Below are 11,705 nucleotides of genomic sequence, written 5' to 3' on the forward strand. Positions count from 1 at the left end.
TTTCCAGCTGGACACTGAGCCATTGACCACAACTCTTTGTGTGTGGCCATCCAGCCAGTTCTTTATCCACTGAGTGGTCCATCTATCAAATTGATGTCTCTCCAATTTAGAGACAAGAATGTCATGTGGGACAGTGTCAAACGCTTTACACACATCCAGGTAGATGACATCAACAGCTCTACCGCTGTCCATCAGTTCTGTAACCCCATCATAGAAGGCCACTAAATTGGTCAAGCAGGATTTCCCCTTAGTGAAGCCATGCTGGCTGTCACCAAGCACCTTGTGGTTTTTCATGTGCCTTAGCATGCCTTCCAGGAGAATCTGCTCCAAGATTTTGCCAGGCACAGAGGTGAGACTGACTGGTCTGTAATTCCCCGGGTCGTCCATTTTCCCCTTCTTGAAAATGGGGATTATATTTCCCTTTTTCCAGTCATCAGGAACTTCACTTGACTGCCATGATTTCTCAAATATGATGCCCTGCGGCTTAGCAACTTCATTTCAGCTCCTTGAGGACCCGCGGATGGATTTCATCAGGACCCATGGACTTGTGCACGTTCAGATTTTTAAGATGGTCTCGAACCAATTCCTCTCCTACAGTGGGCCCAAGCTCTCAATTCTCACAGTCCCTGCATCTGCCTTCCAAGACTTAGGTGGTGCGGTCAGAGCCTTTGCTAGAGAAGACTGAGGCAAAGAAGTCATTCAGAACCTCAGCCTTCTCCAAATCCTGTGTAGCTAGTTTACCCGAGAGCTTCCTGAGGGGGCCTACGTTCTCCCTAATCTGTTTTTTATTTGCTATGTACCTGTAGAATCCCTTCCTGTTATCCTTAATATCCCTTGCCAAGTTTAATTCTAACTGGGCCTTAGCTTTCCTAACCTGATCCCTAGCTTCCTGGACAACATCCTTGTACTCATCCCAGGCCGCCTGTTCTTGCTTCCACTTTCTATAAAACTCTTTTTCATTTGAATTTTCCTCAGGAGCTCCTTATCCATTGAGGGAGGTCTCCTGGCCCTCCTGCTGCACTTCTTTATCGTTGGGATGCAACACTCCTGAGCTTGTAGCAGGTGATCCTTGAAGACCAACCAAGAGTCTTGAGCCCCCCTGCCCTCTAGGGCTATATCCCATGGAACCTTACTGAGGAGGTTCCTGAAGAGTCCAAAGTCTGCTCTTCTGAAGTCCATGGCAGTGAGTTTGCTGCACTCTCTTCTCACTGTCCGAAGGATCTCAAATTCAACCATCTCGTTGTCGCTGCATCCAAGGCTGCCCTGCAGTGCCACATTTCCAATGAGCCCTTCCCTGTTGGTGAGCTCAAGGTCAAGCATGGCACCTCTCCTTGTCAGTTCCTGTATGACTTGCAGAAGGAAGTTGTCTTCCACACAATCGAGGAACCTCCTGGATTGCTTGTGCAGGGCCGTACTGTCATTCCAACAGATGTCAGGGTGGTTGAAGTCACCCATGAGAACGAGGGCCTGTGAGCATGAGGCTTTTCCTATCTGCCTATGGAGTGCTTCATCTGCAGATTCCTCTTGATCAGGCGGTCTATAATAGATCCCCACAGTAACGTCTCCCATCACTGTTTTCCCTTTAACCCTGACTCACAAGCTCTCTGTTAACTGCTCACCAGTCCCCAGACAGAGTTCCATACTCTCCAGCCTATCCCTAACATGAAGGGCAACTCCCCCTCCCCACCTGCCAGGCCTGTCTTTTCTAAAGAGTCTGTAACCTTCCATTCCAACACTCCAGTCATAGGAGCCATCCCACCATGTTTCTGCGATGCCTGTTATATCATACACCCCTAGACATGCACACATCTCTAATTCCTCTTGTTTGCTCCCCATGCTACGGGCGTTTGTATAGAGGCATCTGAGCCAAGCTCCAAATGAAGCCAGCTCATTGACTGGAGCAGCCGGAATATCTCTGCATTGCTCCGTGAATTTATTATAGGTGCTGGCAACTGACTGGGTGTGTTGGGATGGAATGATGCCCCCCTCCCCCAACAAATCTAGTTTAAAGCCTCCTTGACCAGTCTGGCAAGCCTCCTACCAAAACTACTCTTCCCCTTCTTTATCGGACCAGCTCCACCACCCCCCGCTTGGCCTGGCCTACAAACTTGGGTCCCATGTTCAAGACACCCAAACCCCTGACTGTGACACCACCCTTTTAACCATTTATTAACCTAGTTAATCCTCCTAGCTTTTTTTAGGTCCTCCTCTCTATCCTGGAGAATAAATGAAAAGACTATCTGAGCTCCAGAGCCCTTAACCACCTCTCTCAGGGCTCTGTAGTCCTTCTTTGTGTTCCCCAGACTACTGCCATCTATATCCCTCACACCCACATGTATCACCAGAAGTGGGTAATAGTCCTTGGGGCTTACTAGAGCAGGCAGCCTCTCTGCCACATCCCTGATCCGTGCCCTTGGTAGGCAACACACCTCCCTTGAGACCAGGTCAGGCAGACAGACTAGTGCTTCTGTCCCTTTCAAAGTAGAGTCCCCTGCTACTATGACCCACCGCCTTTTCCTGGCAGCACCAGTAGAGACCTTCTTTACTAGTGCATCAGCTGGCTGTTTCTGGCGCAACTGTGTTTCCTCATGAGCCCCCTGCAGGACAGCAAAGCGGTTCTGCATGGGGGCAACAGGTTTAAGAGTAAGTGCCCTTGCTTTTAATTGTCCTTTTCCTCCTTTTTTGCTTATTTAGGAAAGATGACTGTACTTTTCATGTAATTTGCAATTTAAATGCTAAAAAGGATTTAATAGGAGAGTTCAAAATGAAAGATAATAGGGCAATTTTGCATGTAGGTGTGTGGTTAACTTTAGGTATATCCAGTATAGAAAAGCGCGTCCCATGCAGTGAATCACAGACTATCTTCTCAACAAATCAAGGTTTCTCAAGAGGAAAATTTACTGCAATATAAGCAAAAATAAAGATAAAATATGGAAAATAGAGCTTTTCAGAAAAAATATCTTTTTTATTATTATTTATTATATATGTGGTTTAAAGAAAAGAGAGCAGCTCAAATGAATGGGAAATTAACAATAATGGGAGACGTCCACTCAGCTATAACTCAGATTTTAATTAATCCAAGATTTATGCCAGGCATCTAGCTTGTGATATGACCCCTGGAAATACCTCCAGCTGTTGCTGCAATGAAAAACATGTTCACTATTTGCTAAGTCTCCACAGGTAAACCAAAAGTAGCTAAATCATAATCATGGCTACAATCAGGGTGTCTTGGAACTACGACCAGGGAAACTGGTAACTACGTGCAGGCACACACATACACAAAGACGCACACACATACACAAAGACTCACACACCATTTCCACTGAATTGCAATACATAAGAAGACTGGTGCTAGCTATAGTGTTTTATTTGGGTAGCCATAATTTCCAGATTATTAACTTAATCATTTAAAAACAACTTTTCACAGCATTAATCCCATTTAAATTTGAGACAGAAACATTCAGAAGAGGAGAAGCTCTATTAGCTGCACAACATGAAGCAAATGGGGACACAGAATGCATCTGTATTAAAATCATAAAGAAAGTTGAACTTCCTATTGGCATTACTTAGCTGACAAGTATCAAGCAAACCAGCAGTTTATTTTGTGGTCCTCCTTGACAACATGCCCAGCATGATATGAGACTAAAGACAATTTTGTATTTAATAAAGTGTTATATAAATCAGTTGAAGGTGCATAATATGAAAATAATTCTGAGACAGGAAGTATAGTAAGATGTCATTATATAAAATAGGATCAGATTCTTATATTCTTTCAGTGTTTAAAGATCTAATTGCACTGAAGTAGCAGGGCTTCTATGGAATAAAACTACATAACACATATAATAATAATTACAATACTTGAGATCATAGAATCATAGAACGGTTTGCATTGGGAGGGACCTTACAGACCATCCAGCTCCAGCCCCTTGCCACAAGCAAGGACATCTTCCACTAGACCAGGTTTCTCAAAGCCCTGTCCAATCTGGCCTTGAACACTGCCAGGGATGGGGAAGTCACAGCTTCTCTGGACAGCCTCTTCTACTGCCTCACCACTCTTATAGTAAAGAATTTCTTCTTAATATTTAATCTCAATCTTGTCAGCCCCTTTAGGCACTGGAAGCTGCTCTGAGATCTCACCAGAGCCTTCTCTTCTGCAGGCTGATCAAGTCCAACTGTCTCAGCCTGTCTTCTTCATAGCAGAGGTGCTCCATCCCTCTGATAATCTTCATGATCTCCTCTGGACTCACTTGAGCACGCCCATGTTCCTCTTGTGTTAGGGGCCACAGAGCTGAACGCAGAACTGCAGGGGGTGTTTCATGAGGGCAGAGTAGAGGGGTAGAATCACCTCTGTTGACCCGTTGGTGTCCCAGGTTCAGCTGACCACACTCCGATTAGCACAGTCCAGCACACAGGGGGTTTCTGGGCTGTAAGTGCACACAGGTTATGTTGAGCTTTTGTCAACCAACACAATCAAGTCCTTCTCCTCAGGACTGCTTTCCATCCGATCTCTGCCCAACCTGTATTTGTGCTTTAGACTGCCCCAGTTCAGGTGCAGGACCTTTCACTTGGCCTTGTTGAACTTCATGAGGTTGGAACTGGCCCAGTTCTCCAGCCTGTCCAGGTCCCTCTGAATCCCATCCCTTCCCTCCAGTGTGTCGACCATGCCACACAGTTCAGTGTCATCAGAAAACTTTCTGAGGGTGCATCAACTCATTGTCTATGTCGCCAACAAAGATGCTGAAGAGCGCTGGTCACAATAACCAACCCCTGAGGACTTGTCAGTAATCTCCACTTGCACACTGAGTCATTGACTACAGCTCTCTGAATGTGTCCACCCAGCAGGTAGTCCATCCATCCAATTTATGCTTCTTCAGTTTAGAATCAAGGATATCATAGAGGACAGTGTCAAATGCCTAGCAGAAGTCCAGGGAGATGATTGCAGTCAATCTTCCCTTATATATATCATGTATTAAGAGTACAAATATAAAAGGAAACATTAAGGCTATGCAGTTGGCTTGAGTTTGTTGCTTACTAAACCTTGAATAGTAGAGATGCTTGAATAGAATAGAATGCTTGAATAACTGATTTTGAATTTCAGTATTTTATATGATCGTATTGGCTCTTGCTGGAATTTAGTTAATTTACTTCATAACAGCCCATATGATACATTGTTTAGATTGGTGACCAGAGCAGTGTTGGTAATAAACAAATGTTTTAGCTGTTGTTGAGCAGTGCTTGCACTTCATCAAGGTCTTCTCTCTGTTTCTCAAGCTGCCTCTCCAGTGAGTAGGCTGGGAGGGACATAGCTAGGATGACACAGCTTACCAGAGCTGACCAAAGTATTGCTCTATACCATATGATGTGCACTCAGTAGTAAAAGCTGAGAGAAAGGAGGAGAAAGGGGGGACATTTTTGGTTATGGCACTTATCTTCCCAAGCAACTGACATATGTGCTAAGGCTCTGCTTTCCTAGAAATGGCTAAACACCTGCCTGGCAATACTAAGTAGGGAATTGATTCATTATTTGCTTTTGCTTTACTATATCTGAACCCATGAGTTTCCCTCACTTTTGTTCTTCTGATTCTCTCCCCCTTCCCACCGTGGGAGAGTGGTCAAGAAACTTGATGGGAGGTTAGTTGCTGAGCAGGGTCAACCCACTGCAATGATTTTGCCTGTTTGTGTAAACATGAAGTATGAACATAAGGACTCCCCAAAATAAACTACTTTGTAATTAGTATTGTGTGTTGGATAGAAAAAGCCTTAGTGTGCTCCATCACCATAAATTAGATCAAACATGGCCATACATGAGGAGCCAAGGCAGCTCCATTTAAGTGCTTAATATAACATATAGCATTTTTATAATATAAAATATACTGTGATTATATATATTAATTATAGTGATTAGCATAATCACTATAATTAATGTTTGAAGTTTATTAATGACCTGAAAAGAAGTAAACAAAACATGGGAGAAATGCGACATGCAATGACAATCATATAAAACAAGCCAAAAATATTTTGAAGCAGCAAAGAAATGAGTGTTGATGCTTGCTATTTTAGAAGACTGAAGAATGTGTATAAAATAAAAGCTTTTCTTTAACATCTTTTTTAATCATCTGAGAATAAGCAGAAAGAGGAACCAAAGGAATCATCCAACTCTTGACAGGTTGTGGAGCAAGAATCTCTATTACCAAACATGGAAAACTTATTTCCATATTTCTTATCAATGAAAATACATTCTATGGGTAGCAAAAGCAGATGAAGATGATAATGGAGTAAATGCAGCCTGTTAACTTCAGGGAAATAGTAGTGCTGCTTTGTCATAGACTTTGTCGAGTTTCTTTGTTTAGTTTTAACAGTCATGGATGGAGACATTGGTAAAGCACCACTGTGGCATGTACTGTAACCACAAGAGCCACAAAGGGTTACACGGTTTCCTTTCAAAATACAGAATTAGCTTTGGTGATTCTGCTTTCATAAGTCCAGTTTCCAAGCTGAAGAAGGAAAGATGCCTCCACTCCAGGCCATAGGAATTTTATTGCCCACATTTACCACCATCTGTAACCCTCTCTTCCTAGGTCTTTTGATGTGTATGGGAAGTTCTCAAGGGGCACTGCCAGCAGTTTGAGCATAATTTAAAAGTCTAAAGCAATTCCCTATAGGCTAAGGCATGCAGCAGATAACTAGGACTAGAGAAAAACAACACTAAGCACTAATACATCTACTAAGAAATCTTCTGATGAGCAATTCCTAATCAGGCAGAAATCAGTCAGGCAGAGGGAGGACAGCAACATCGTTGCTCTTCACAATAGTGTTGCTGAGTTATCATCCTCCATTTCCATATTTGCTTTTTTACCCTAGGATTTTATACCATCTGACAAGAGTGCTTTCCCTCTTGAATCTCTGAACTGCTAACTAGCTATATCCAAGAAATCTTAGCTCTGCCTGAAATGTTATCTGTTTCCCTACTCTATGTGCTTCCTCACAGCTTGACAATTTCCTCAGCAGCCTGAGCTAAGGTTACACAGCTGAGTCACATCAAAACTCACTTTCAGTGACAGACAGCTGAAGCTCTAGCAGGAAGGTTAACGAACCCTGTTGCTTCTATAAAACGGGCTTAGCCAACAACTCATAGAGGACTCTCACACCATAAAGCTTGATTTTGGACCCATCTTAAAAGGTGTTCCTAAAGGTTGTTGCTGTTTTTTGAAGTCCACTCAATTGCCTATATATGGTGCCTTTAATACAACCAGTGATAATATTCTGAGGTTTTGTAATAGTAGCTCACTTGCTTCAGCCTGATTGTCTCCTTTCTTCTCCTGTTAACAGATTGCTTGGATGTGAAGCTATGTGTTTGAGACTTAGTAATTGTTTATTATCAATTTATTTGAATCATAGAATGCTGTAATTGTTTCTGTCTTACAAGACCAAAAATACACATGCAGGAAAAAAGCAACAAACTGGAACAGATTCATAACTAACAATTAAAAAAATAACCTGGCAATGACTGATCACTTTCCCAATCCTTTCACATGACAACATGCTCATGATCACCCCAAATAGTCATATGTGAAATATGACTCCTTACACAATGCTACTTATTAGAAACAGCAATTTATGATTATTTAAAAGACCTGAGTAAGAATAAAACCCTTTCCAGTGTCTTATAGGGAACGTAACACCTAGGAAACTTAAAAAACATGTGGTCATATGTTATATGCCTCTTTGAGCCCTGGGGTATAAAAGTGACACATTTAGGTTCTGTTTACCATAGTGATTATAGATGCTATTAGCACTCTTCTTTTGCCATTGTATCTTCCAGTATTTTGTGGCTCTCAGAAAAGAGAATGTTTTTTTCCTAGTTGTATGATCTGAAAATATAAGAAATAAAAAAGATTTAGCATCTTATATTCAAACCAATTGTCCTGGGTTCAGTTGTAACAGTTATTTTTCTCCTTCTTAGTAGCTGGTGCAGGATGTTGGCCTTAGTCTGAGAACAAAGCTGATAACACACCAGTAGTTGTTAAGTAATGCTTACGCTGATCAAGGACTTTTCCGTCTCTCATGCTCTGCCAGTGAGGAGGGGTGCAAGAAGCCGGGAGGAAGCAGCCTGATCTAAACTAGCCAAAGGGGTATTCCATACCACAGCACATCATGCCCAGTATGTAAACTGGGGTGAGTTACCAGGAAGGGGAAGATCACTGCTCGGGTTGGGCTGGGTATTGGTTGGCAGGTGGTGAGCAATTGTATTGTGCATCGCTTGTGTTCATTGTTTTCTGTTCTTTTTCTCCTTTTAGTTTTATATTCTGTTCCTTTGTTATTTCCTCTACCACTAGTAATATTGGTGGTAGCAGTAGTAGTTTTGTGTTATACCTTAGTTACTGGACTGTTCTTATCTCAACCCATGGTATTTACATTCTTTCAATTCTCCTCCCAATCCACCAGGAGCGGGAGGGAAGAAGGCAGTGAGTAAGTGAGCAGCTGCACGGTTCTGAATTACCGGCTGGACTTAAACCATGACACCAATACATCAGTGAAACAAAGGGACAATATGAACAGAATGGAGGTAGCAGTCACAGTTTGATTAACTTTCCTAGTGGTACTAATTACTATTTTTCTTTAGTTTCATTCATACCTAGGCCTATAGTGACTACTGGTTTAGATTCAGTAGTAAAAATTGGCATAAAATGCAATAGATTTAATCTGAAAAGGTCAGACATATCTAATGCACAAAAAGTTGAGTAACTGAGGGTTTTAACCCCCGAATTCATTCAGCTGAAGCAAGTGTTTATTGCTTCCAAAAGGTATCACAGTGTATTTTTACCTCCTATTGGTCTGACATGAATATATTAGAGTGATTTGGATTTTAAAATTTGAAAACTTCTATTTGTGAGTTCGGATTCATTTTATTTACTAGCTGGTTTTGACAGTAAGACATTTGTGCACTTGAGTTAAGTTGATATTTTTATTCTAAAACATAGCTTCTCATATTTCTGTTGGAAACACCAAAAGGAAGAAACATCAAAAATGTGGCAAACTTCAAAATGTACAAACGTGACATTAAATTATGGTAATGTTTAGAAAAATGGGATTAAAAAGTAGTGAATACAACAGGATTTTTTTAATTTAAAACATATTTATAAAACTAGTTAAGGAAGTCATTCATCTTTCATAATGATAAAAAACCCCTAAACCTGAACTATAAATACAGCCGTGTATTTCTGTCATTCCATTCCACCATGCTCATTTCATGGTAATTTATCCATGATACAACGTTTTTTGCCTTTTTTTTCTTTTTTTTTTTTTTGAATACTAAAAAGAAACATTCAGGCAATTTTGCTTCCTAGGCCTACATTTTTCCTTAACTGTAAATGAACTTGGTGCAAACATCTAACATGTGCAGGACAGGGGGAGAATATTGTTCATATTGTTACAGTTCTAGTTCACTTTTTTTTTTTCTCCTATATTTAGGAGATTCCTTTATTGGTTGAATTTCAGAATATCATTTTGGATCATGTATGGCTTGCAGGGCTGCCTATTAATCTCAGAAGTTTTATAAGCAAGCAGTCTACATACCTGTCAAGAAGATACATCATTTGTCTGCATGACTGTACTGCATTTTCCAGACCTTTCAGATTTGAAATGTGATGGGTATGCAGAAATTTTATATGCAAGTTCTGTATGAATCACTAGTTGAATGCCTTTGTAAGATATATGAGCAAATGTGTTGTGGGAATGCTTCTGCTGCTTACTGTAAAAATATATAAAAAAGGTTATTCAGACTCTTGGACTGAACAGAGATCTTTACTGGTATTAAGTTCATTATATTGGCTTCTTTGTAGGATAAGGGTCATACTAATTGTATATTAACTTTAGACATAAAACTGCAATACATAAAAAAATTGGAGCAGTGTTATCACTTGGTTATTCAAGTATTCTCACAGATATACATTTCTATTTGTTTGGAAATTAACATTGTTCCACAGCTACAAAAAACTTTGTCCAAACTTTCTGCATGGGAATTAGTGCATTAACACATATTCCCTCACAACTGAGAATGTTGTGAAGAAGAGATTATATCTTCCTTTTATTCATAGTTCCTGCTAATTATATTCTCAATATTTTTATTTTATTTATAAATATAAATTCAAGCATTCAAACAGTATGCTATAGATCATTTTTGCTTAAGGAGCTCTGAAGTAACTTTTAATGTAAGCACCTCTACTACAGAAGAAATGTTACAATTTATGGCAGATGTTCCAAATATAAAAGTTATGAGCTTCATTTAGTATAGTTTTCCTTCATCATTTCTGAATACATAAAATTTGATAATTTCATTGTATTTATGCCACATTTGTTACCTTTTTTCCTAATTTGCCAGTGTTTTGCTTATTTGGGAACACATCACAAATATGTTTAATGTAAATTTATTTTAATAATTACCATATTCCCTATATATACAAAAATATCCCTCTGTTTTTCTTGGAAACTAGGTAGAGAAAATGTTCCTGAACATTTCAATGCTTATGAAACTCACATTAAGCTCTTATTTACATTTTGTAAGGGCTTAAACGCCTTTGAAATATGCCCTAATGGCATTCTATGAAAAAAAATTTCTCACTCTGAGATTACATGGTCACATTTTCTAAAACATATTCCTTATAGTTTTACCATCATAAGAATGATCCTTTTTTTCTTATGACACGAGTGTAGAATGGCTATATAAGTAAACAAAATATTTTATATTACATGAAAATTATCCTTTTTTATAAGGCTGATTGTAGATGCTAGCTCTGCATACAAAATTTTCAACTCAATTATGCCCTCACTTAAATCAGTCTACCTGCAGATGTTTGCAAACATAGTCAACAATAGGTATAAACAAGGGCTTTCAGTCTTATGGTAAAATCTTTTTTCATTACTTCCAAACCAGTATAGAACATCAGGTCTTACTCTTAGTTCCTTCATATATACGCTCTCAGAATTTGACCCCAAACATCTAAAATCATTATTTTATTAACCCAATACTTATCCACCTGCTTCGTCACACATTTTTACTAAGCAAGAACCATATGCTGTCACACCCTGTGTATGGCTATGTGATACACATATTCATATAGTGTTAGTTCCTTATCTAATCTTATTTTCAAACTTGTTTCCATCTCAGTCAAAAAGAAGCGATTAACTTTAACAGAAGCTCAGAGGAAAAGCCTGCTTTTGAATCTTAGCTGCATGTTAGCTGAAGTGTTTCAAAGTGTTTCCTACTTTTGAGAGAAAAAAAGGCATTTGAGTTTTCACCTTGAGCCCACTGTTTATTTGGCAACTGCAGGAGCAAAGATCAGCCCACAGTGGAGCAAGTCAAACTGTATTTATTGCTACGGTCCTGTAAACTGAGTCATAATTGGAACTATGAACCTGCAGAGACCCTTGTTAGAGTTTAATGGACTGGCAAGGTTAGCACAACTTTCGTAGTGAAAATGAAAGTGGTGTCTAGGAGTTTAATGAGCACAATGACATTTCTGCATGCTCCCAAAAATTCCTGAGGGCATCTAAGTGTTTTGACTTGTTGCAACATCTATCTTTCTTTTACTTTCTCTCCTATTTCTGGTTTCTCTTTTCTTTTTTTCTTTTTTTTTTTTTTCTGAGGGCATGTTTGTTTTATGCATGTCTGAGAGCATATACATGTCTTCTAAGGACCTGTACTT

Source organism: Neopsephotus bourkii, unplaced genomic scaffold (assembly GCF_033783945.1).
Source record: "Neopsephotus bourkii isolate Nb327-2 ecotype Australia unplaced genomic scaffold, CSIRO-AGI_Nbou_v1 NB_1140, whole genome shotgun sequence".
In the NCBI taxonomy this organism is placed as follows: Eukaryota; Metazoa; Chordata; class Aves; order Psittaciformes; family Psittacidae; genus Neopsephotus; species Neopsephotus bourkii.